The sequence below is a fragment of the Zonotrichia leucophrys genome, chromosome 4 (genome assembly GCF_028769735.1).
Source record: "Zonotrichia leucophrys gambelii isolate GWCS_2022_RI chromosome 4, RI_Zleu_2.0, whole genome shotgun sequence".
NCBI classification, from domain to species: Eukaryota; Metazoa; Chordata; class Aves; order Passeriformes; family Passerellidae; genus Zonotrichia; species Zonotrichia leucophrys.
Genome location: NC_088173.1, coordinates 21,103,644 through 21,128,697, shown reverse-complemented (window position 1 = coordinate 21,128,697; position 25,054 = coordinate 21,103,644).

The window sequence follows — 25,054 nt, the reverse complement described above, 5'->3', positions numbered from 1 at the left end:
TTTTTTTCCATCTACTTTTAATTTTTTCTTTACTAATTACTGTGAAGTTTCAAATGTCAGTAGGCTGTTACTGTAATTTATGAATCACTAAGTCCAGTGTCTGGAAAAGAACACAAGAGATAAACTAGTCAATAAGCCCTTCCAAAGGCAGGATCTGATGAAAACAATCCTTCAAAATCCTAGACAAAATATTTACTTAAGATACTTTATGGACTATCATAAATATTGAGCAGATTTTCTGAAAAGTCTTACTTTTTTCATCATATTAATTTTGACAATGCCTTGACCCCTTTAGCATCATGTACAAAGCACTGAGAGAAGTATTTCTTCATTTTCTCTTCTCTGTAGCTTTCTTTTATTACACATTCATTTCCCCTGCTTTTATGACATCCTACAATTTTAAAAGCTTGTAAGAATTATGCTCTGCTTATGCAGATCTGCCTATACCCAAAATGAAAATGTCTGGAACTGACCTGTTACAACTAAATAGTTAGAGCTGGCTAGAGGCACTTCAGCATCCTTGCGAACTCAGCACAGCTGAGAGTTACAGAGCATTTAGCAGCCTTAATGTAGCTGTCCATGAGATTTTCATCTACATCAGCCTTTTACTGACTTTTCCCTGAAGTAAGCTGCCAAAAACCTTTGGTTGTTTTTTGCCTGAGCAGATATATTATATAATTTATTTGTACCTCATAAAATCAGATTATGACTTAAAGCTTCCAAATGAAAATTATATAAGAAAAAATGTCCGGACCAAGCAAAAGATTTTCAAAGGGAAAAATGGCACATACTTCTTGAAGACAAAAAAGGTGAGATAATTTCATGGGGTTTGGTTTTCTTTCTGTGTTTTTTTTTTTTTTTTTTGTTTTACATTTCTGTTGTCACCCCAAACTAAAAAACTGGTTCAGAAGTCATATGGGATATGAGATCAGTTTTAACTCATCACATGTCAGAGTGATTTTTCTCCCAAAGACAGACTGCTGATATCATCACTATCAGTTCTAAGGTTTTGTTCCTTTTTCAAGGCAGATGTTTTACTCTGACCTTGCTTTGTCAGGCTCTGTGGGGGATGAATGTAACATGACTCTAGGATTTTAACTGGAAAATCAGATCTTATTAGATTCTCTATTTTTGAAATTTGAAGACATACATATTCATATGGCCTATATGATCAGAGCATAGAAATACTTTGTAAATGAGTTCCAGTTCTGTATAAACTTGAATGCACAGGCTCAGGAGTCTCTGAATTTGTACATAGGAGTTTAGCACAAAACCAATAGAGGTATGCATCTGTGTACATCATGTTTGCAATATTAACAACAATAACACTAAATAAATAATACACCTACCCTACAAAGTATCTTCAAAGGCTTTTCCTGTGGTTTAGGATCATGCACATGTGGAAGGGATCAGTTACCACTACTCAGCAATGGGCTTAGTTGCTATTGATCAAATCAGAGCGTTAATTCTGCACAGTGAAATGTTGTCTGGATTTTCTGCTAGGAAAATCTGAGTAACACAGCTTAGTATCTATGCATATCCACACACAAAAGGACACGTAGCAGAAAATCTCTGGATGTGCTTTCATCCTCAATTACTTTTACTGCAAAAGACAGAAAAAAGTAAACTCTGAAAATATTGTAAAGGAAGGAAGTAGGGAGGGAGCCTATAAAAATATTGAAGATTATTCTAAATTCTATGAACTAGAAGGAAAAATTACTGTTTGTGTTTGAATTTCTTTACTTTAAAGGTACCCTGATAATCCTTTGAGAGGCCAGAACGAATACAAAAATTCAGAGTATCTTGTGAAGACATTTCATTTTGACTATGTGTATAATTTTCTTCTAACTCATTTTTTATAATACTCATTTACTGACTTTTGATGAGTACTAGTTTTACTGACATATTTTTTCTTTGCATGAAAATATATATGATATTATTGTAGAATAGTGGAATAGATTAATTTTCTCCATGATATTTTTTTCCTTCTAGCCTTCTTAACCCAGAATAACTGGTTCCTTTTACAAGTCCCAATAAATGTACATTTCTGCTTTTGGTTTGAAAGCCATTGACTTAACTAACTATTGCTAATAGAGTCTTCTTAATAGCAACCCAAAAACATGAATAAATTGCTAACAAATGGAATTCCTCTTTGCATGGCAGATGAGACTATCTTTACCCTCCTTACGCTCACCTGGGTTTGCATCGAAGGCAACAGGGCAGTGGGTGCTGAGCCAGGACCAATGATCCAAAGTGCTCCTCAAATGGGGAGAGGATCAGGGGTTGATTTGAACACATGACGTGGGTGGTTGACAATCAGCCTCTCAAGCACTTGTGATTGAATTGTCAGGTGCTCCTGAAATTAAGGTAATACTGTTAGCCACTAATGAAATTAAGAGTCAGTAGCAACAGAAGGAGAGGTCTGAGAAAACAAAATCTATGGCTGGCACAAAAGAGCAAGAGAAACAGAGACATCTCTGAAATTATGGCGACATTCAGAGTAACTACATGTTTCAGCAAACGTACAAAATGAGGTTGCACACTACAGGGGAGTTCACTTTCACCAAGATCTCTGTGAGAACTTTTCTATAATTAACAAAATAAATTACAGCAAGTCAACCTGCAAGCAATTGTACAAAGTCTTTCAACTTACTGCATTTTAAAAAACCAGCCCATGTTCAGTCAAGTTTGATTTAGTGACACTTTAATTCAAACAAGTTCTTTGAAGAATTTTCTTCTTGTTTTGATACGTATTTGAAGTATTTCATCAAAAACTCTCTGGGAGCTTGTCATGTTAGCTGCAAATAACAAGAAGTTACTTGACAGTGCCCAATCAGATCATTTTTATTAGATTTTCTCTTAAACACCGGGGCAACAAAGGGAACAGACTAAAGCCAAAATCTAATTCTTAAAAGGTGCATAATTAAAATTGCCACAATATGGTTAATTTCCAGGGTTCCCCAATTTATTTACTGTGCTTTAATACTGTGTACTTTTCCCTGTGTGCTCTGTTACACGTATGGGAATATACATAATTTGAAACTGTTATTCTATATGTATATTAACCATATTTTTCTGATTTTAGGATTTGTTATAGTGTTTATCACTGTTGTATTGCAGTGATGGATACTTCTCCAATCCAGTGAGGCAGTGAACCATTAAGTGATTCATCATATTTATGTCACTCATCATGTGTGCTGTGGTGGTGTTAGCTATCCTGAACACATCCAGGACTGAAATCCAGCCAACTAAGATGTCTGAAATTAAAAGTCCTATGATGGTTTACTTTCATAACTTGCTCATGTAAATTCTGCACACACTATAATGTCCTATTTCACTCTCAGTTTCATCAGTTGATCAATCAGGTAATTGGTAAAGGCTTGTCAAAACCAACACCTTTAAAGAGGCAATGAGACCTGCTGACCCCTGTAGCAACCAGGAACCTTTGAACATTTCTCTGGGACTCAGATTTAGCGAAGCAGTAACAGTGCATGAGAGGTTGGCACTAGTGTAAGTCACATCAACATTTTCAGCTGGACTGAGTTGCATAAATGGAAAAAACAGGAAAACATAAAAATTTCTTACCTAGTTCCAGCTTCCCCAGTCCACAGACAAGAAAAACAACTTGACACAATTTCACACACTTTCTATTTGTCAGTCTTTACAGTAGATCAGACTTGGAGTTTGTTGCTGAGGATTCCATGTTTCTGTGAGCACCTTCCTCAGCCTCCAGGCTTTGTGAGTGGTCTTTACTGGCATCTGCTGCTGCAAAGGTTTTGAAATGTTAATAAAAACCTCGTCTGATCTCAAAGAGTATCTGGAGTTCAGTAAATTCCCCAATCCCCACTCCCATGTGGGCCTACAGCAAAGCAAAGCACACCTTTCTCAAAAGGTTACATTACTTGAAGTATGCGGGAGAATTACCAGAGAGCCCTTAAGCTTCAGGCACCAACAGGTGTATATATGAAAGAGAGAATAGAAGCTTTAAATATCTCTTTAGTTTGACTAAATTAAGCTAAATGCCTTTTAGTTTACCAGCATGCCCTTCCTGGTAATTGCATTTTGTTTTCTTCTCCAACAGCGATTTCTTCCAGGAAAAAAAAGTAGCCCCTCAGGAGCTGTGCCTTCTCTCATCTTGTCTTTTTCTAACTCCATGCCTATCCTTTTTCTCCAGTCCCTCAACACTCTGAGTTTCTTAGAGACCATAAAAAGCAGTGTTACAAATAGGCAGGCATCCCAGCAGTGAAAATAAGCTGTGATCAGAGCATTTTTGATGGCAGGAATATGACAGAGGAGTGGGGCTAGCATACACTCACCCAAAACTCTGCAGGAATTGTATCTGAGGAAAAATGAAAAGTGATCCTGTGCCCCTTTCAATGTGGTGATCATGTCAGAAACACCTGGGATTTCAAGCTCCCTTAGAGAAATGTAGCTTTCAAGACCCAGTGTGTGGAGGTCACCCATCACTGCTACCAAGTCAGGTACCCCTCTTGTTCAAATGTGACTGCAAAACATCTGTGATATCTGATACTGTTAAGACACAAAGAAGGGAGAGTCTTCATACAAAGAATTCACACCCAATAAAAGGATTACATCTCTCACACTTCTCAGTTCAGCTAGATGTGTATTTTTACATTTGGGGAGAGTCACAAGATCTCATGGATATCAGAAGAATGCTTGTCCTATATGATTATTTCCTTATTAGTGATTTTGAATTTAGTGGGCAATTTTCTGCAAGTGTCATAGAATACTAAACACCAAGCCTGCAAATTTCCCCATTAAAAAAATAAAGAGAACTTTTCTCTAAAATTTTTAAAATGTAGAAATCTTGTCAATCAGTTCCCTTTCCTTTGAATAAATTTATGGTAAATCAAAATAGGATTATAAAATTATACTCTGTAAATCCATTAAGCTCCTAATTTACAAAACTATTTCCAAGCATTTTTTTCCCTGATACAATACCCCAGCTTTCATCTAGGAAAGAACTCATATTCTGCAAAAGTATCAAAGTTACAAGTATCAGATTTTTCCTTTCCTCCTCTTTTTTTTGTAAAAACATTTTAGCATTGCCTTTCTTGTCTCTATTTTCAAACCTAACAAAGGCAACTAGTTTATAAATTCATTCTTTTGCTTATTACGGATTTGTTAATTTTTTGCATATTAACACACTTTGTTCATACCACCAGACTCTGTCTGGAAATGAAGAGACCACTAAAAATAAAGTAAAGCTATCAAGTTAATCTTCTGGCAAAAGACAGGAAAGTTTCATCTTTCTTCATCATATAAACAGAACAAAAATATTGCAAACACGATGACGTATATATTAAATAGTCATATTGAAAATGCTGTTCCTCTTGCAAAATTAATTTTTTAAAGCAGTTGAAGGTATTATTTTTAGTATCTCACAATCTACTCATCTAATTGATCCAACCAATGATAATCACAGCCCATCTGCTTCCTTCAAACTCCCTTTCAAGGGTATCAGCACACTTCAGCTGCACTATGCCACAGTTACTAAGGCAACCAGTGTGTGAAGCAGGCAAAAGCTGTGCTTATTCACATTAAAATATTCTCCTGCCAGAAAAACCCTACAAAATGATGTATATCAAAAGCTACACATATACTTGCAAGAAATATATATGAAAGAACTTTGGAGGAGGGGAAAATACATGCCCTATTTTTATTTCTTTCTTTTTGTTCTTTTTGAAAATACTTTTATGTTTGTGAAATACGGAAATAGAGGCTTCATATGACATAAGATAAATCGGAAGTATTCAGGGCAAGTTATGAAGATTTCCAAGTGTGCAGTAGATATAGAAGTTGCTTCCTCAATGTACCTGCTATGTAAGTGAAGCAATGACACAGATTTATGTTCATGGAGTTCCTCACATGCTCACTGGGTGATGCCAGTTTGGCCTGCCCTGTGACTGTCAGGCTACTCTATACTGTGTGGCCTAAGAGTCCTTTCCCAAATCGCAGGTCTGGATGTTTTTGAGCTTGGAGGGCAAAAAAAGCCCCATCTCTTTCCTTGTGCTAATTTTTTCTCAGAAAAGCATGACAGGTACATTTTATTTAAATATTCTGCCATTTTTTTATACTAAATTTATTCAGAAGTAAAATTCTGAGGAGACAACAAATACACGGGTTTGGAAAGGCTTGAGAGGATATCAGATAGAATCAGAAGATTTGCAGAACATGAAACCAATTTTATGTCTTTCAGCAATATTCAGAAAAAAATTCTGCCCTGATCTCTAACCCATTGCAACATAACAAATATAAAACCTCTCCCTCTCTTACTGCTTTCACCAAATGCAAAACTAATTAGAATCCTGTGGAGGAATAGAGCCTCTGAGGTTATTGCAGGTGAATAATATGTTTTGATGAATTAGCTGAAATATTAATGCACCAGAAATAATCACATTGCACACTGAAGGCTGAGACACTAATTGTGTCTTGCATCTTTATACAGAGCTGACACTATTTAAAAAGGCAAATAGCACAGCTCTGAGGATGCAAAATCCCTTACTGGGAAAACAGAAAACATCTTCCAATTTGAATGGGGCTGCCCGGACAGCTCACCTTTGGAATGGTCCCTCCTCTAGTGAAATGTTAGCAGTTTTGTTCAGAGCTAAACAGAAATTTTCCTGTGAAACAAAGTGCATCAGAAGTGGTAGATTATTGAGTTCCAGATTATTAGTCTGATTGTCTGTGTTTCTTCATCTGTGTCCCACTTGAAAGATTTATTCTGCTTTAAGCACTGAGGAGAGGATTTGCTTGCCTGCTTCCAAATTATTCATACAAGCATCCTCTTATGGTTGGTAGAGAAATTGGCATTTATGGAAAACAATTTATCTGCACAGTTTTATCCCTGTCAGAGAAGTGGAGTTACAGCCTACTCTTCCCTGTTTTTCTCCACTGATTGTAACAGAAGCACAGACATCTGGCTCAAGAGCAGACGTCTACATTTCATCAGGCAAATCATCCTCCCCTTAAGATCATGATCTGCTGTCTTTCCTTAGTATATTCCTGTCCTCAGGAAATTATTAGTCTGGGCAATATGAAATTACTTCCTGAGTTATAGGGAACTTTTATAATTGAGTAATATACTTAAGAGAAGTCCTGCAGTGAAGGGCAAAAATACTACCAGTTCTGACCTTGTATCAATGAAGCAGAAAAAGACTCAAGACTTTATTAGCTACACCAAACCTTAGGAACCTGGCAGCCAGTTGCAATTCTGATTTGCAAAATTTAGGAATGCCATGGTCAAATTAACACACCTAGTGCACACAGCCAGTTGTGTCCCAATTCAATTTTTCCTTGCAAAGCTGATCTAATCCAGACTTAAGAACAAGGATCAACATTATACAGGCCATCCAGAATGAGGAATTATTTTAAAGTAAAAGAAAGAGAAAAAAAAATCACATTTTTCCCAAAGATAACTGAGGAAACCCATGGATAAACATGTTATATTATTAGGTGTTTTATCATTTCCTAAGCATAGAGATGCAATGTGGTAAAAGAACAAGCAATTTCTAATACCTAGTGTAAATTTTTCTCAATGTGTGCTGTCAGATTCACTGAAAAGAAGTGGTTATTCTGTGCCATGTGAAAATTTGCATGCTCCAAGCTTTCAGTGCCCACTTCTCATGTGTATTCTGCTCAGATCAATTAGATACCTCTGCAAACTCCTTGCATGGTTGACTCCTTAGCAATCCAGGCTTTTTTGAAGTGAGCAAGGATCAGATTAGATGGTTCTGTAAATGGTTTAAGTTACAAAATTAAGGTATAAATACATTTTTCTTAAGTATTGTAGAGTGACACACAGTCCTGACTAGCATAGCCACAGGAAAACAAGGATATGGTTTATCTGCACTTTGATTACTCTCTTAGCAAGGTATCTTGGCTTGCCAGATTTCTGCCTCCAACTAAACCAACTATGGCATCCAATTAATGGCATTTAATACATCTAGGTTAGTTCTGGGGGAGCTGTCCCAGCACTATTGTAGCTCAGGATAGAGCAGATTAATCCCAACTAGTTGTCTTACTAGTCAAGCTCAGAATGATAGAAAGCCACCAGAAAGTTCTCTTTCTGTAAGCCAAGCTGAATTCTGACACAGCCAAGTTTCTAGTCCACAATAATTGCTATATATCTGAGTTTTCACTTACAGAGGCTGAAGAGTTGAAAAGCAATGAACATTTTGTAGCTTGCCTGTGTGAAGAAGCAGGATGAAAGCACTTAGAGCTCAAAAATTCAATACAGTGTCACCTTACAGCTGCAAATGATAGAACTGGAGAAGCTGTACTGCAGCTACACATCATTTCTATCAATAGGTCTCATGGGCTTCTAGTAGTAGTAGATGGGTGCATTGATTAAGATGACTCAGCTGCCTCTTGCATCAGTGGTTCCAGTTGAGATGACTGCTTACATAAGCTGGATGAAAAAAGTTAATCTGCTGGGCAATGTGAGAGTATATCAACAGCAATCAAACAAAAGTGAAGAAACTAGACTGAATACAGTGCAAGCAAGCAGTGCATGAGAGCATTATTCTTCTAGGAGGGAATAATTTCCCGCTGGATACATATTTTGGAGTGTAATTTGTATTTTTGTACAAGCATGATAATTAGCATTATAGATGGCACACAAGCTCGGTGGACATCACATAATTATCTCCTTAAAATGTAAACAGATATCTGCTAAACTGCATCCACAGCCCTTTAGGTTTCTATAAATACTGTAATAAATGCAGAAGTTCATTTAAACAAATATAGCTGGCTATGTGCAGTTACCGTTGTTTCAAAGCTTTCATTGTGGAAACACAGTTCAAAATGTTGCACCCACATGCACCCACTGAAAACACAGCCATTATATGCACTAACAGATTTGACTTTTGAATATTCTAAAGGAATATTCTCAAGCAAACAAACAAGGATTAAAATTATTTCATAAACCAGACTAAGCCTGTGCTTTGAGCTTTACATGGGACTAGTTGCTATGTCCATACCCATGAAGAAATGGGTTTGACTCAGAGAGCTGCTCATCTTCCACACATCTTTCTGTTTCCAGGGTAATACTCTTCCCCAGAGGCAAACCATTTTCCCTTTGACAGTGTAGTTCCACTGTGCGGAGTATTGTATACATGGATCCAAGTCTTTCTATTCCTTAACATCTCTCTCTATTCCTGTTCTCACTAAAACATAGTATGTGATGTCGGAGAGCTGCAAGCTTAAGATGTCATTGCAATGGTTTCCATTATTATTGCTCAGTGGGCACTGGAAAAGCCAGACTTACATCAGACTCCTTAGTCCAAGCAATTTGTGGGTAATACTGACACATTGTCAAGGGAGCACTAGTGCAGTCATATGAGATGTGCAACAGAAAATAAAATAAAATAAATGTAAGAAATTAGCAGTCTTGTGATATTTTCAAAGAAAGAACAAGTTACTTCATATCATCTCAAGTTGATAACCAATGGCTTTAGCTGCTTAACTAATCTCAGGGTGATTTTGATCCTGTGACTTCCTGTGACTTCTGTGCAGAGAGTTTGCCAACAGTGTTTCTGCATCTATTCAAATTGAAACACTACCTGCTCTTAATGGGGGGAAAAAAGCCCACAGCTCAACAAATCTGTGCACTATCTTGTACACCTCTGTACTTTGTGTATAAATAAAATGAAGTGATGCTATAAAAGAAATTTAAAAGACAGTAAATTTGAACACTTATACATTTTTATCTCTCGTTTCTTTTACTGCATGTATGAAAACATGCATGCTTATTTGCTTTTTGATTTATAGCTGTGAAGAGCTAGTTCAATGACTCACTTCTCCCACGCAGTAAAATCTACGTTCTGTGTGCCTCTGTCTTAGCAGACATGCACACATCAGCTAACATGTACAGAGTCAATAATAGCTGCATCAATCTGTTTTCTTGTATATAAAACTGATTGGTGTATATTGAGTGGCTATATAGCCCAAGATGTCCAAAGGGTTATTCAATACCTCAGGAAATCTCAGCCAAATGGCTGCAGTTGTCCTTCCAGCATCCAGAAAATTTTCCATAGCCTATACTTATTTAAGAGATGCTTCTGTGAAAAATAGGACAGATAAAAAAATACTGCCGTCTTCTTTTGCATGTCTGGAATAATCATTGGAAGTAAATTTTGAAAAGAAAGAAATAAGTAACAGCTTAGTTCAGAGCTACTATGTAGATTTCCAGATGAAAAAAAAATGATATAAAACAGACAAAAAAAGAGACCAAATATAAACTTGATGAAAATCAGACTTAGTGGAAAGAAATTGAGCAATAAAAAAATCAAAATCAGAGAAATAACATGTTTCTGAAGTTCAAAAATTTCCTGTGGGAAACAATCAAAATATTGACACACAAACAAATAAAATTATTGTTTGGGTCCTTTATAAGTATCATTTTAACAAATGAAATTCATTAAAGTTACATTTTGGTAAACTTCCTATGTCATCATAAAACTACTGATGGAACGTAAAAAAACCTGTTCATTTTCAATTTGGAAAAAAATCTATATTGAAAATTATATTTCAGAGCAAAGAATCAAACTGAAGTGTTATTTCATTTTCACTTAAAGGTTTCTAAAATATAAATTAGGTTTTGGGGAGGCTTCTATCTCTCTTCAGCCAAAACAATATTGCAATACTGACATGAATTCACAAAATATTTTGCTTGACACCAATGTTTCCATCAACATAAACTGTACTTTTCTATCAAGAGAAGAGCACTTTGACCAAGGAAAAAGGCTTGACCTCCACGAGATGATCTGTAACTTGTTGAAAACAAAACCATGACACTCTCCAGTTTTCTGCTAAGATGTCATTCTCATCTAATTCTTAGAAACTGCACATCTCAGACATAAGGGACATATTGACCTCAATACAGTAATCTCGCTTGGAATTGGTAACAATGTGTATTCAGACCTAGAACACATCCTAGAAGGTGCTTCAGGGCTGGCAATCAAGCCTCTTCCATAGTCCAGCAATAAAAATGAGCTTCAATATTTTTAATCAAACCAAAACCACAAATTCTTATAAGATGCAATGCTAAAAATAAAAGTGGAGTTTCCGTAAGTGAGTTTGGATTTGGCTTAACATCCAAGAATATCTACAATGCCCCTAGGTACTCAAGAATGTTTTCAAAGTTTTCAATGAAAAGCTAGCTAAAATTCATATACAAAATGATCAGAAAAATGACCATGCAAGTATAAAATGCAGATAAATGAATTGCAAAATTGATTAAGTTTTCATAATAATAACTTATCCCCAGTGGAAGAAAGGGCAGATGACAGGAAAAAGAAAATAACTCAGAAGATAGAAAGCTCTGAATATCCTAGTCTCATCTGACAATTACTGCTTTGGTTCAGTAATGACTCTAAAAATTACCTTTATCTCAAGGGTTAGAGATTTCTTTAACAATTATTTATAACTCTTTGTAACAGATGTCTCTGAATAATTCTTTAATTCTTTGTAACAGATGCCTCTGAATATTTTTCTGTCATTACTGCATGGCTAGACAATAAATTTGTGAGACTCTGCTGCCTTTTCACAGTTAGGGTCTATTATACCAAGAAATACATTATCTCCATTTGTACTAAACAACACTGTTATTGCAAATTCTCAGCTATAGCTCAGTACAACATATAATGATGAACAAGAGGCTCAGAGGAACTTTATAGATGTATATATCTCAACTGCTTCTATGATATTTTATGTCCTAGACAAATTGGAACATCATTATCTTCCTAAGAAATGTATATTATTAAGTCAGAATATACTTCAGGCATGTCAGCAACTCTTTCCTATTAACATAATTTCAAGTCCTGGAAGCATTGCATCTGACTCCAGGGTTTCTTTCAGAGTAGGAATTGAAAGCAAATTTCCAGACATAACCCAGGGCAGATGGATTTGAAGCTGTTTGAGTCATTGCTACAATTAGTTTTTTTTAATCTATCATTTAAAGATAATCAATATATTAGAAATAAAGTAACTTGATCATGAAATACATGTCCTTAATTCTTTCTGTAGTTTACACACTCTGTAACTGTGTATACATATATATAAAATATATCTAGCTTCCAGAGGAAAAAATAAAGTTTAAAAAGGAATAAGCTTTAAAAAGGAACAGCCTGACTTCTACTGTCAATCTGCTTGCAAGTACTCTTATAAGGCATAATTTTAACAACAAATTTTTACATGAACAGGATCAGTTCTTACCTTTAGCTTAGTACAATTCAGAAGTTCATTAGCTTTAGATATAAAGATAATGAAAACATTCATTATCACCTTTGAATACAGGTTGTCATAGCCTAAGATCATGTCTATACATCAATGAGTAAAAGTGAATGCTCAGTAAAATGTATTAAATAATTTTCAGTAATATTTATCAATTAAAAATAAAAGTAAGTATTTCTCATTAGGTAGTACATGCACATTCCAGTAACTGAACTGGAGTAAATGTATAGAAATCCATTCAGAGTAATTTAAACAGGCTGAGGAGGAGGTTCCCTCTTCGGGAAGAGCCTGATTCTCTAATAAGAGTTCCTAAGTGAACATTCAAAAGGTCTTTCTGCCCTTCATTGTCCCTCACATCAGCAATGAAGGTCTGCCCTCCACTGCTGAAAGGAGAGCTGGCAGCTCTATAGCAATTCCTTTTATGTGGGAAACACACCTTCCAAAACCTCTGAAGGAACAGAAAATTCAGTGCACGCGTGCCCTCAGAGCTCACCAGGCATAGGCTGTTCTCTGGCTCTCCTCTGAACAAGGACTTGGCTCAGTTCAGAGTTTGTCTTACAGAGTCTGTATTGAGTTTCAAAGTCTGCATTTTTGACCTTTCAAAATAACACTGCAAAATTAAACTAAAAATTTTTCTCTAGTACATGTGGTCTACAATTAGAAAAAACAATTGGGAAAGGACTTTAGGAACAAAGATAGTGCAGTAACTATTGTTACAGACGATCAGTCTGAAAACATCCCCTTTCTAGAAGAAATGCAACTTGAAAAACAAATCAAAGAGAATCACTTTGCATAAGTGACTTTGGCCATTTCTTTTGCAAGTTAAGGGGTGATAGAGATTTTTACACTGTTTATATTTTAAGTACATGAGACATGAAGAGAAGCAAAGCGTAGCATAACATAAATAATTAAATATATCTATAGACATCTAACCCTTGCTAACATTTTGCAATGTTTTCATCTGGTTAATCATTTGCTTATTGTAACTACATGTTCACAAGCCAGTTTGATTAAAATCAGTCATTAAATATGTTTCCACATGTGTTTTTAAAATATTCTGTTGCACTTTCAAGCTCTAACATGAAAGTGAAGGAAAATGTGAAGAAAAAAGTGCTGGTAAACCTTGTGTAACCCACACTGCCAATCAGGGAAAATTACCAAAATTGCCAACATTGGTGTCAAACCATAAGTAAGGGGCAGGAGAAGTATTAATGACAAACAACAACAGCTTCTCAAGAGAAATTGCACAAACACTATTTCTAGTCCTGCCACCAAGAAAGATGAGCCAGTGTAATTTTTGTCATAAATAACCACAGGCTTGTTTAATGGCAACACATTTGTAGCACTGTTTGGAGTCTCTGCAATGACTTTTTGCACGGCATCTCACACAATATTCCCTGGTGCTGTGTTCCTTAGGCATGCTGGGAATCAATATGGTTAGTAATAGCAATCACAATGAATGTGCATTATGAGTAATATTTTACTGCCAAAAGAATCAGCAATCATAATTTGTGCCTGTGTTAATTATATTTCCCCTATGACTGGTACATAACTAGGTCAGAAAAATAGTCTACAGCCTATATTTAGTAAACAAAATAATTTTAAATCCTTTCATTCAGTACAGAATACAAAGCAGAGATTCTGGTGGGAGTTTCTTTTGACTCACATTTCCCTATAAAGTTTTAGCCCAGACTGGAGAAAAGTTAACAATTAAAGTTAAAAAAAGTTAAAAAACTTAAAGTGTTTTGAATGAGTCTGAAGATGCTTGGAAGTGCCTCAGACAAGGATGCTTGAAGGGAAGCAGCTCTTTCAAGGACTTCCTGCAAATACACTTTTGAAAAGGCTGTCCAAAATGGTATACACACTACCACTAAGAAATACAGTCCTACAGCTGCATTTACACTTCCTTACAAATTAGCTACCAACTGTCACTTTGCAATAGTTACTTGTCCAAAAAGAGGAAAAAAAACCCTAAACATACTAGAGGAGAAATTAAGGAGTGATTATGCTAGCAGCTCCTCTTTATGATCAATAGTTGAAAGCTTTTCTAACTATTCCTGCACAAATTAGAAGACATAGATGTTAAAATGCACATAAAGTAACTTTTGTCCTCTTCTGCCTTAGCAAATTTTTTTCTATTAGTGATAGATTTATTGAAATACGAAATATGAACTTGAGCTCCTGTTAAACCTCTTATATCTCATAAAAGGGGAAACAAAAAGAAGAAAAAGCCCTGAAATTACTTTAAAAGATTCCACAAGAAAATAAAAAATAAAAAAAAAAATAATAAAACACCAAGCGACCACACCAGCAGTGGGTAGAAAATAATGAAAACATCCAGACTTTGCATATTCATAGAGTGATAGCAGCTAAATTATTTTTCACTCAGCAAGCCCTGGCAGCTATGTGGTTTCTTCCTTTGGAAAAAAAAATTAAAAATACAAAAATAAAGAAGTAGAGACACTGGAGTGAGCATCCAGCAAAATAGAACTTCTCCTTCCATTTTTCAATTTTAAGCCTTTTACATAAAACATCCATATAATTTATGAGCTAACACCTTTCAGCAGAGGAGAAAGAAAGAAAAAAATAATAACTCTTCTAAGGCAAGTTGTTGTCACTGACAACTCAATTTATATCTGATGCAATGATGGAAAATGTCATAAGTCATGCCATTAGCCTGACATTAATAAACAGTTTGTCTCATTATTTTACATTTTCTTGAGGCTAACAACACATTGATATAATGTGTTTTCCCACTCTGCAAGTAGTATTAAAAATGCATCAGTGGAAAAGCACTTGAGAAAAAAAAAAGGCAATGACAATTTCTATTTTCTATTTCACAGGTTTTTCCAGTTCACCTTGAAATTCATCCACTAAGAAATACATCCTAAAAACTTGCTGAAAAAAATTTCTTGCAAACCTAAAGACATCTTGCATGTCTGAACTCAACAACTTTCGTGTGTCTCCTTCTATGCAGCAATTCTCTTTGAGAGCCTCATGCCTGATCAATCCTTAAATATTCAATGATATTCATCCCAGTACAGAACATCTCTATAAGCACACTGTTCATGTGCATCTGCTCTGCATAAAGCCACACATGAACAAATATTTAGTTTTAATCCTTCTAAATTTTTTCTGCAAGCTTAAAAGCAAATAAGTAGTCAGAAAAATTAAGCTAATTCTACTGTAACATGTAAAAGTAAACAGTTTTCATCTAATTGTCTTATGTTCTGGAATTCTTCCTGCCTTTAAAGTTTCATAGATTATAACTGTTGATTATTTTCTTACATACACCAGGACATAGGAAAGTTGAGGTTAGACACAAATATCATCAAGCTCCTACCATCTACACTTTGAGATATTCTATGGCATTCTGTGGGAGAATGAAAAGCAAGGCTGAGCCACTCATCACAGAGATTCAAGGAACATTACCAATGCTATGCTTTTCTTTCTCTTCCTAAGTCCTTGCACCGTTACTCAGCCCAAAACACCATTAGTAAGATAATTCATTGGTACAACTCTGTATTTACACTGCATGTTGCCTTTCAATAAACACAAATGTAAAAGCAATGACAAATTGCACTCAGCAAATTTTTTTTTTTTAAATTACTGGCTCCTGATTTCTGTAGCTTTTGAACACAGCTCCTTTGACAGTCTAAGAAGTCAAGGCAGCAATCAATGTTTAATTTAAATGCTGAGGGGTCATAACCCCAGGGAAACCTTGGCAGTCTGTACAAGTTCCAAGAGCTCAAAAGTAAAGGTGTTAAAAAAATATATATTTTGTAAGGAAACTATGATAAACCTGGGGAGTACATCTGCTTTAAAACAATAGAATAGAGAGTAGAAAACAAAAGAAGAAAAAAAAAAGTGAATTCAAGGATTTGGAACTACCTGTAATGAGCGTGAAAAATGTTTTAAAATAACAGAAAGTTATTTTATCCAGAAAGTGTAAAGAATATCCAAAAACTGGTTAAATTGCATTCAGCAGCAGTATAAGGAGCTGCTTATAAGGTGTACCAGAGACAGAAAGATACCTAATAACTGTTTTGGTTTCCTGATAGGAGATAGAAGTACCTGGCTTGAATAGAAGTTACCTAGGCTTGTTGGGGAAGATTAAACTGTGAGCTCAACAAAATTCAAGGAAAGGCGCTTCCTGCTTTAGGAAGACATCTTACTCTCTAATTCTTTTTTACTTTATCCCAAAAGTCAAGAATATTATTGCTTGGATAATATGTCATGGGCAAGAGAAAATATACATAGACTTATTCCTGCTGTTTTTTAATCACATATGTGAGAGACAGATATCTGTTTGGCTGAGGAGGTTAATTTTTTTCTGAAGATGCTCCTGGAGCCTTGTTATTCAGCTACTAGTTTTTGGCAGCCAAGAGAAAGCAGCAGAAGAATGTGAATTTATACTGAATTGTATAATATTAAAAACTGCCTTTTTTGTTTGGGTCAAGGATCTAAAATTTGTACAGAAAAGGGAATAGAACCTGAAAATTCAGGGCAGTAGTAAATTTTTTTAGATTAGTTTTCTTGGACTTTTCTTTATCCTGTGCTGGAGCTCTACTTCTTGCCTCTGATAATCCCAGGAGCTCCAACAGCTGGAAAAGGCCAGGTTGTTTGCCACACATAAGTTTTTGAGATCAGGGCTGCTCAGTAGCAGAGGTCCTGGAGCTCCCAGGGTCCTCAACATTGCCCCACTCTAAGACAAAAGCATTTATCCAAGGCAATATTCAGAAATTTCTCATCTTCTACCTCAGCAAGAGACAAACATGGAAAACATGCCACCAGTAGATCCAATGGAACCTGCAGAGCTGCCTATGAAAATTGCCACAGCAGCCCCACAGAGAAACATAATTTATTTACTGCTCAGCAGACACTTCCTTTCCCCTTTCTGCCTTCTGCTCCAGTTTGAATGCATGAGGAGGCATGTCCTCACACTTTTTTGGAACTTTCTCAGAGTCATTCCCAAAGTGACTTATTAAGTATTTCCTTCAGTGTGAGAAGAAAACATAAACAGAGATCTGCATATACACCTTCTTCTGGGAATGACAAAGGAGGCAGAGTCACAAAACAAGTAAACACTTTGGGTACTGTAGGAAAATATATGATTTATGGAAATCATGTTTCTCGAATATAAAGTGATTTTCCATAACTTAAAAAAGGAAAACTTATATGCTGATAGTCTTCTATACCAAAATAGAAGGAATATGCACAGGGAAGAGGTGAGGGTCAGGACAAAAGGAAAACAAACAAAATGTCTATATATGCCCAACAATTCTAGGAAAAATATATTTTTACCTGTATTTGACTACTCTGTTTTGCTGTCAAACATTTCACCATAAACATACAGTTTTCTTACTTTTTTTTTCCTCTCTAATCAAACAATACTATGTTATTAAAAAGTAATGACTACGGCAGATGACCATGGCCAGAGACTCCAGACAAATCTGAAAAACACTGTAAACCAAAAACATTATAGAGAAAAAAATAATAAGTTCTTTTTGATGAAAATATCAGACCTTGAAGGAAAGTTAACAGAAGTCATTATAAGGATGATTACCTCCAGAGACTGGGAAAGGTCATAAATGTCCCCCAAAGCAGTTTACCATGAAGTAAAATTTGTATTTAAAGATGTTATGTGTATAAAGAACGTAAAAAAACTATCTAAAAGAAATATTGAATCCCAGAATGTTTTGGTTTGAAAGGAACCTTTCAAGTTCATCTAGTCCCACCCCCCTGCCATGATCAGGGACGCCTTTCACTAAACCAGGTTGTTCAGTGCCCCATCCAACCTGAGCTTCGGTGATGATGCATCTACCACCTCTCTGGGCATCCTGTTCCAGTGGCTCACCACACCCTTAGCTGAGAATTTCTGATGCTAAAGGAAAAGAGATTTTGAGAAATGTAAGGAGACAGAGAAAACTGAGCAGAAAAGATTCCACAAACCAGTCCCTTTGCCCTGTCACCACCTGACTCATCCTGGCAGTGAATATTTCACATATAAGCTAAAAAGAGTTGTTATGTTACCCTGGGATTGCAATCTCAGCCCCTCAGACAAAGGTGCCTAGGGGCAGAAGGAATTGGCACTTTTAAAACCAGGACAGTTTTAAGGCAGATACTTTACAGATCTGTCTAAACAGCAAGAGGTTAAAGGGGCTGAGACCTGGGACATCATGTTCCCAGAATAAAAATAAAAATCATCACTTACAGCAGCCATCCTGGCATTTCAAGGGAGATCCTCAACCCATCTGGGAAAACTATCCACTCTGGGGTTCTTGTGCAGTGCTCAAAGCAGAGAGAAGAAGGGAAGGGCAGCTAAACAAAAGACTTCAAATAAAGAAAGAAAGCTGAGCTCAGAACTGACTATATTTCAAAAACCCTTTGTCAAATTGAAGATTTTGCTGTAAACCATTTCAACCTTGGTGAACCAGCATTTACAAATTTTCACTTTTCCTCTAGTGAAGTTTTCACTTGTTTTTGCTACCCAAAATATCTCAAGCTAATATACTTAACCTTACCTGGTAAGAAACAAAAGGTTGTTGAAAGGTATTTTTGCACCTTCAAAAAAACCAGCAAAGTGATCTGTCCCATTGGAAGCATCTAAAGGGAGTAAAAGGCAGTTCACCTCTAAAGTCTTTACAAAGGTATTAATGCAAACATTTCTTCACTTATGGTACCTCTCCTCTCCCCCAGTGCAGCAGATGGTCTAGCTCAGCTATGCACATACAGCAATACAGCTTCAAATTCCACTGCCTTCAGTGAAATTTAAACTAAGTTGCACTGTTGCCAGGAGGAATTGGGTCAATGACATGGGACTCTATGGTCACACTGCAAATATCTGTCTAATCTTTGTTGCCCTAATTTTTGTTTTGTGTCCTCTCAATCCAGCCACGTCGCAGAGGATGAGGCAACACATCATTTTCCACTCAAGTAACCTTGGTTATTTGAGAATTGAGATTGATTTTCCTGATTTTGTACTATGAAGATGCACTATGGGCCTGCTGTACTACAGTATGAGGCAGCATCAGGCACAAAGGAATTTGATGTTTTGTAGCAGCAGTTGTGAACTGCAGAGCTGGCAGCTTCAGGAGCAAAATGTAACATGTTGCTCAGGAAGATGAGAAACCTTCCTCTAGCCTATAGAACCCAAATATTCTTTATAGGTACTGCTACCTTTTGCAATGAGTATTTTCCCTTTTTTTTTCTGTCTTGTTTGTACTTTTGCTGGTTTGGTTGGAATGGTTTCTATGTTCACATCTACCAGATCTGCTTAGTAAATAGTTTTGCTACTTGCAGAGAAAATTAAATAAAACAAAGAAAGTTTACTCTGGTTTATTCTGGTTCTTTCCATTTGCAAGACAGATGGGACAGTAAACCCACCATTGAATCAAGAAGACATCAGCAGAAGAGGTTATTTTTATTTAGTAGAGAAGTTTATTTTCTCCTATGCTAAGAGGAAAAAAAGTTCTTACTCTGATTCTTATGGAGTTCCTTTATGGATCAGTGAAAATCCTACAAAAACACAGTATATAATATATTTTATCTTCCCTTCATTAAGGGTGATCTTTACACCAGCTGATACAGAACATTCAGCTAATATTTTCTAAGAGTGACTTTTCAAAAAACATTTTCATTTTAGAGATTTTTGGGCATTTGATATAGTCACTAGTAAAGGCCATATCTTCTGTTTCCTGACAGGCCTTTCTCAACAAGTTCATAAAAGGTTCCCCCTAATGGTGAGAGAGATACGAAAAAATAGTCTAATTCCTATTTCATTAAGAGAGAAATGGAGAAATTTCCTTAGCTTCTCAATAGGAAATTTGGTTAGCTTGACAGAAACACATCTGCATTAGGCCTTAAACCTTTGCATATCAATCGCTTAGAAGGAACTGCTACATGTAAAGGAAGAGATGGGAAATTCATTTAGTAAACAGGAAAAGGTGTCAGCAGGAATTAGTAAACCACTTAATGAGAACTGGAAGTCTGTACTCTGGTATTTTGAACAAATATAGCAGTTTGAGCAAACTAAGAGAGAGATGTTATGTCTGATGTTTAATGAAAAGAAATGCAGTTGCATTAACTTCCACACTTAGAATGTAACTGTGAACTCTGTTAGCAGTTCCTCAACAAATGTCTACAAATAGTGTACTTCATCTGAATAATGATGAACCAAATCAAGTGAACATCACACTGTGTCTTTATCACTTTTAAATCTACTGATCAGAAGATATTTTTGATTTTGTAAATTGAAACCTGTTGCAATAAAGGCAACAGAAAAAAAAAGGCATATTGCACTTTATTTTTGCTAGGCAGTCACTGCTAGGCTGATGCCACTGTTAATTGCCTTTACAGAGCAAGAAAAAGGGGATCTTTTCTAACCTGGTTTTCACACTTTTTACTTGAAATCACCACATTCCCCCTTATCTCATAAATATATGTTGGTTAATGGCAACATTATTTTCAATTTACACAAATTTCAGAGCTCAATCTTTGAAAATTGTCCATATACAATTTCTGTGACCATGTTCAGATGACATGCACATATGATTAGTCTGTGACATGATATCAAGTTGAATTATAAGGAAAGAGTGAGACAGTAATTCTCCAATGGGGAAATAAAAGAATCAAATAGAAGTATAAAAATCCAATTTTAAAGCAAGCATCAATGAACATGCCCAAATTGCTCAGATCATGTTTAAATTACAAGACTGCTTGAAGAAATAACCCTCTATAGATTTTTCATTGCCATTAAATGAGCAATTTTTGTAATTATCTGAAACATCTATCAACCAGGTCTTTCATAATATTTAGGTATCAAGAATCATGGGACATGTCTCACAAATCAAGAAAGTCCTTTATGCTGGGAGAGAAAATTTCTGCCCATTCATTAATTTTAAAGATGCCAGTTAAGGCAGAAGTATTCTTATGTGTGAGATGAAATAAATCATATTAAAAAAAATTATTAATAACCTCCTGCAAGTAATGGGGGGGAAGGTTCAAGTGAAATTCATTATTTTTTTTTCTCCTAAAAATTGATATATATTAATATTTTAAAAATCAAAATGAAGTCTGATATGACTCCTCTCACACTGATACCATCAGGATTTATAAGGAATTATTGATTAGTCTTATGCATAGCATTTAAATAAAATATCTTTCCATACAGTTTAGGTCACATTTTGAAATATTTCAAATCTGTCTGGTATTATTAAGATTAGAATTTTGATTAAAATACATCAACTTATTTTTGTTTACACAGTTAGTATATAAGTTTGGTCCTTGAGAGATGTATAAACCTTTCTAATCTGATTTCCAAACTTAGGAGCTTTCAGTAGAGTTCACCAATTTCATAAATCCCATTTAATAGAAAGTTATCAACACCAGAACGATGGAAATTAAATAGCTTACTTAGAAAAAATTAAAATAATTAAATAGGTTTAAGTGCAATAGCAACTTGCTTACAGCTTAGCATTAATGGATCTTCTCAGAGTTGTAGGTGAGCCTAAAATGAATTCTGTTAGCACAAATGGCTGAGCTGAGTAGTAAACAGAGACAGGTTATCTTCAGATAAGGACTGGGCCAAGGCTGGCCCAGGTGGGAAGATAAGAACAATTATTGACCTATCCATGTGGACATGGAGGAATCCAAAGAGGCATTAGAAGACCCCAGACCACAAATAATCATTACACCAAGAGGCACATACAGAGCAGATGATGACTGGGTGCACCTACCAAGAGGGTATAAAGACCCAGGGCTTTCTTTGTTCAGGGAACCTCTCCAGAAGTACTCATCTAAATCTGGCCTGCAATTAAACATTACCACACACAATTAATTTCTAATATTCAATAAAAAATTTTGATTCAATCTCAAAAAAAACCTAATTAAAAATGAATGGTCCTTTTATACCCTAACAGTTAGCCTTTAAATGCTTACAAGAGGCATTTTGTCCTCTTAGTGTTTTGAGAGGCAATCAAGAGCTTCTTTTTCTCTTTAATTACTGTCTTTTCATCCTTCCCAGGAACACAAAATTAGCAAAATGTCTACATCCTATTGAAGCAATGAGACAAATTATTTTCTACATACTAAAGTGTTTTGACCTTAGATAGGAAGCCTATAACATCTCCAAGGAAACACTAAGTTGAAATCTAAACTTCAATTAAAATTATATTTGAGGGTAATTATTTTGGCCACAAAATGTAATTTGCTTTATCACTGGTCATTACTCTTTCAAAACTGTAGAGTTTCCATGCCCAGTGGCCTCAATCAAAATCTATTTGTGTACCTGCCTTGCTTTGAAGCTCTACTCTAGCTGGATGGATAGTCTTCATTACCTGGTAGGTTATAAATGTGTTCAGCTCCTGTGCTGTAGTTTCTGCTGGCAGAGGGCACTGCAGTCCAAAACTAAATCTCTTTCAATGTACTTCTGCTTGCAAACTAAGGTTCTCTGGGAATTCCATGCCTTGAAATGGTTTATGTGAACGTCATACTCTTCCATCATTTTTTGAATAGCAAAACCTAAATATTAGTCACTTACACTAAAATGCTTACTACCCTTCAAATTTTTTAATGAATACAAGATACATGAAAGAATACCTGAGAGACACCTGTTGGCATGTTTGTAAAAGGAAGAGAGTTTCACTTTCAAACCTCTAAAAGTTCACCGTGTTGCAACTCTGAGTGGTCCTCCTATGGCAAGAAGGCGTCAGTATTTATGAGCCTCATGCTCAGGGACTTGACAGAAGTGTAAAGAAGGTTTAGATAATAAGCTATGAATATAGGAGGGTAGGGAGGGACTGTAGGAAGCAGGAAAAAAAATGGTAGAGTCTTACCAGGAGTTTATGGTGGTGAAACCTAGCAGGAATACCCTGAAACCAAGGTGGACAAAAATTATCTATTTGTAATGCAAGCAAGATTCAGAGCCTGAGTTTAGTCCCTATCTTTTCAATTAATACCACCACCACAAAGGCTTATCCTAGGAGTTTAATAGGGTGATGTAAATATTGCAGTAGATAAATACTGTATTTATAGTAGAAACGCATTCTGATGTGCAACCAAGGTGTTCACACTTGGTATTAACTCAGGAAAAATTTGGCAAGTCATTGTTCATTCTGTTTCTCTGCCTAAACTTTCAAAAAACAAAAAAGATATTTAAAGATGTTTAATACTAAACTTCCTGCTACTGTTTGTCAACCAAAGATGGCAATAAATGATCCTTTGACTGCTCAGAAATAACCTCCTAGGTTAGTCATTAATACTGTTCCATAAACAATGATTTCTTACCTAGCAGTTGACCAATAGGTAGGAATGTAGAGAAAAGACACGGATCTGTTGGAGCCTGTCCAGAGGAAGGTGCTCAGAAGGCTGGAACACCTCTCCTGGGCTGAGAGAACTTCACTTGGGCAGCCTGGTGAAAAGAAGGTTCATGGCAGCCTTACAGTTCCTACAGGTGGAGTAAAAGGAATGGAGACAACATTCAGCAGGGCCTGTGTCAGCAGAGCCAGCAGTAATGGTTTAGAATAAAGGGGATAGATTTGATCAGCCCTAAGGAACAAGTTTTTCTTAACAACAACTGCACAGTGAAGTGGTGGATGCTCCATCCCTGGGAATGTTCAAGGTTGAATGGGGTTCGGAGCAATTGGATATAGATGATGATGATGCATGTGGCAGGGGATTTGGACTTGGTAATCTTTCAAGGTCCATTCCAACTCAAACTATTCCATGATTCTATGACATTCTATAACTCTGTAGAGTGACTGGATAAAAAAGAAATTTAAAAAAAAATTAAAAGGAGGGGAAAATAAGAAACCACTTTGAGAAACATACAAGTTTACACAGCATAATAACATTACCAGAAGGCAAAATATTGTTGTTATGGGAAATCTCCCTAGTGGTATAGCTAGGATGGTTATTTTAACAGTCTAGTCCCTAAAAAAATTCTGGTAATGTAGTAGAAAAGTTATGAATTTAATGTGCAGCACTATTACTTATTTTTATATTACACCAGTATCCTGGTGCACTCTAGAGAAATGCTAAAGCTGAGATCCCATATGAGAATAATATTACCACTAGCAGAAAATATTTGCTAGGAAATCCATATTTACAGGGGAATTTGCTGTGCTTAGCTGCAGAGAATTCTTGAACTTGATTTACTTACAGGGTACTTGGTTCTGTTGGCAACTATTGACTAGGGAATAGACAGATACACTGAATTTTGTAAGTACTATTTTTTTAGTTTGAAACAAAAAGGCTTTTTTTCCTTCAGGCATTTCTCTTAGGAATCATTCCTCTGCCATTCCTTTTGAAAGATAAGTGGTATATGTGTGATCTGTTCCTCTGAAGGGTTTTAAAAGGAACACTATTTTTACTGCTTGGGCATGGGGCTGCTGTTTTGGTTGGGGGGGAGGTTGTTTGGTTTTTGTTTGGTTTTTTTGTTTTTTGTCTTGGGGTTTTTTGTCTTGGGGTTTTGGTGGTTTTGTTATTATTTTGTTTTTATGTAATTTGAAAGAATAGCTTTATCAGAGCAAACATTTCATCACTATTTCTGGAGGGCCTTAAGACTGCTGACAAACAACACTGTAATAAGCATCTGTAACTACTAGAAGTCACGTTTTAAAAAGAAGCAGACATACCAATATATGATGTATACAGAGTAGGCTGATAGATAGAAGGCAGTTTCTAACAGTCTCTAGGAATATCCCAGGTAGCAAAGCCAAGATTTTTCAGTACTTTTCCTAAATGTTCACTCTACTCCAATTTGTATTTTACGTATGCCCACCTAGAAGAAGCTGCCCCT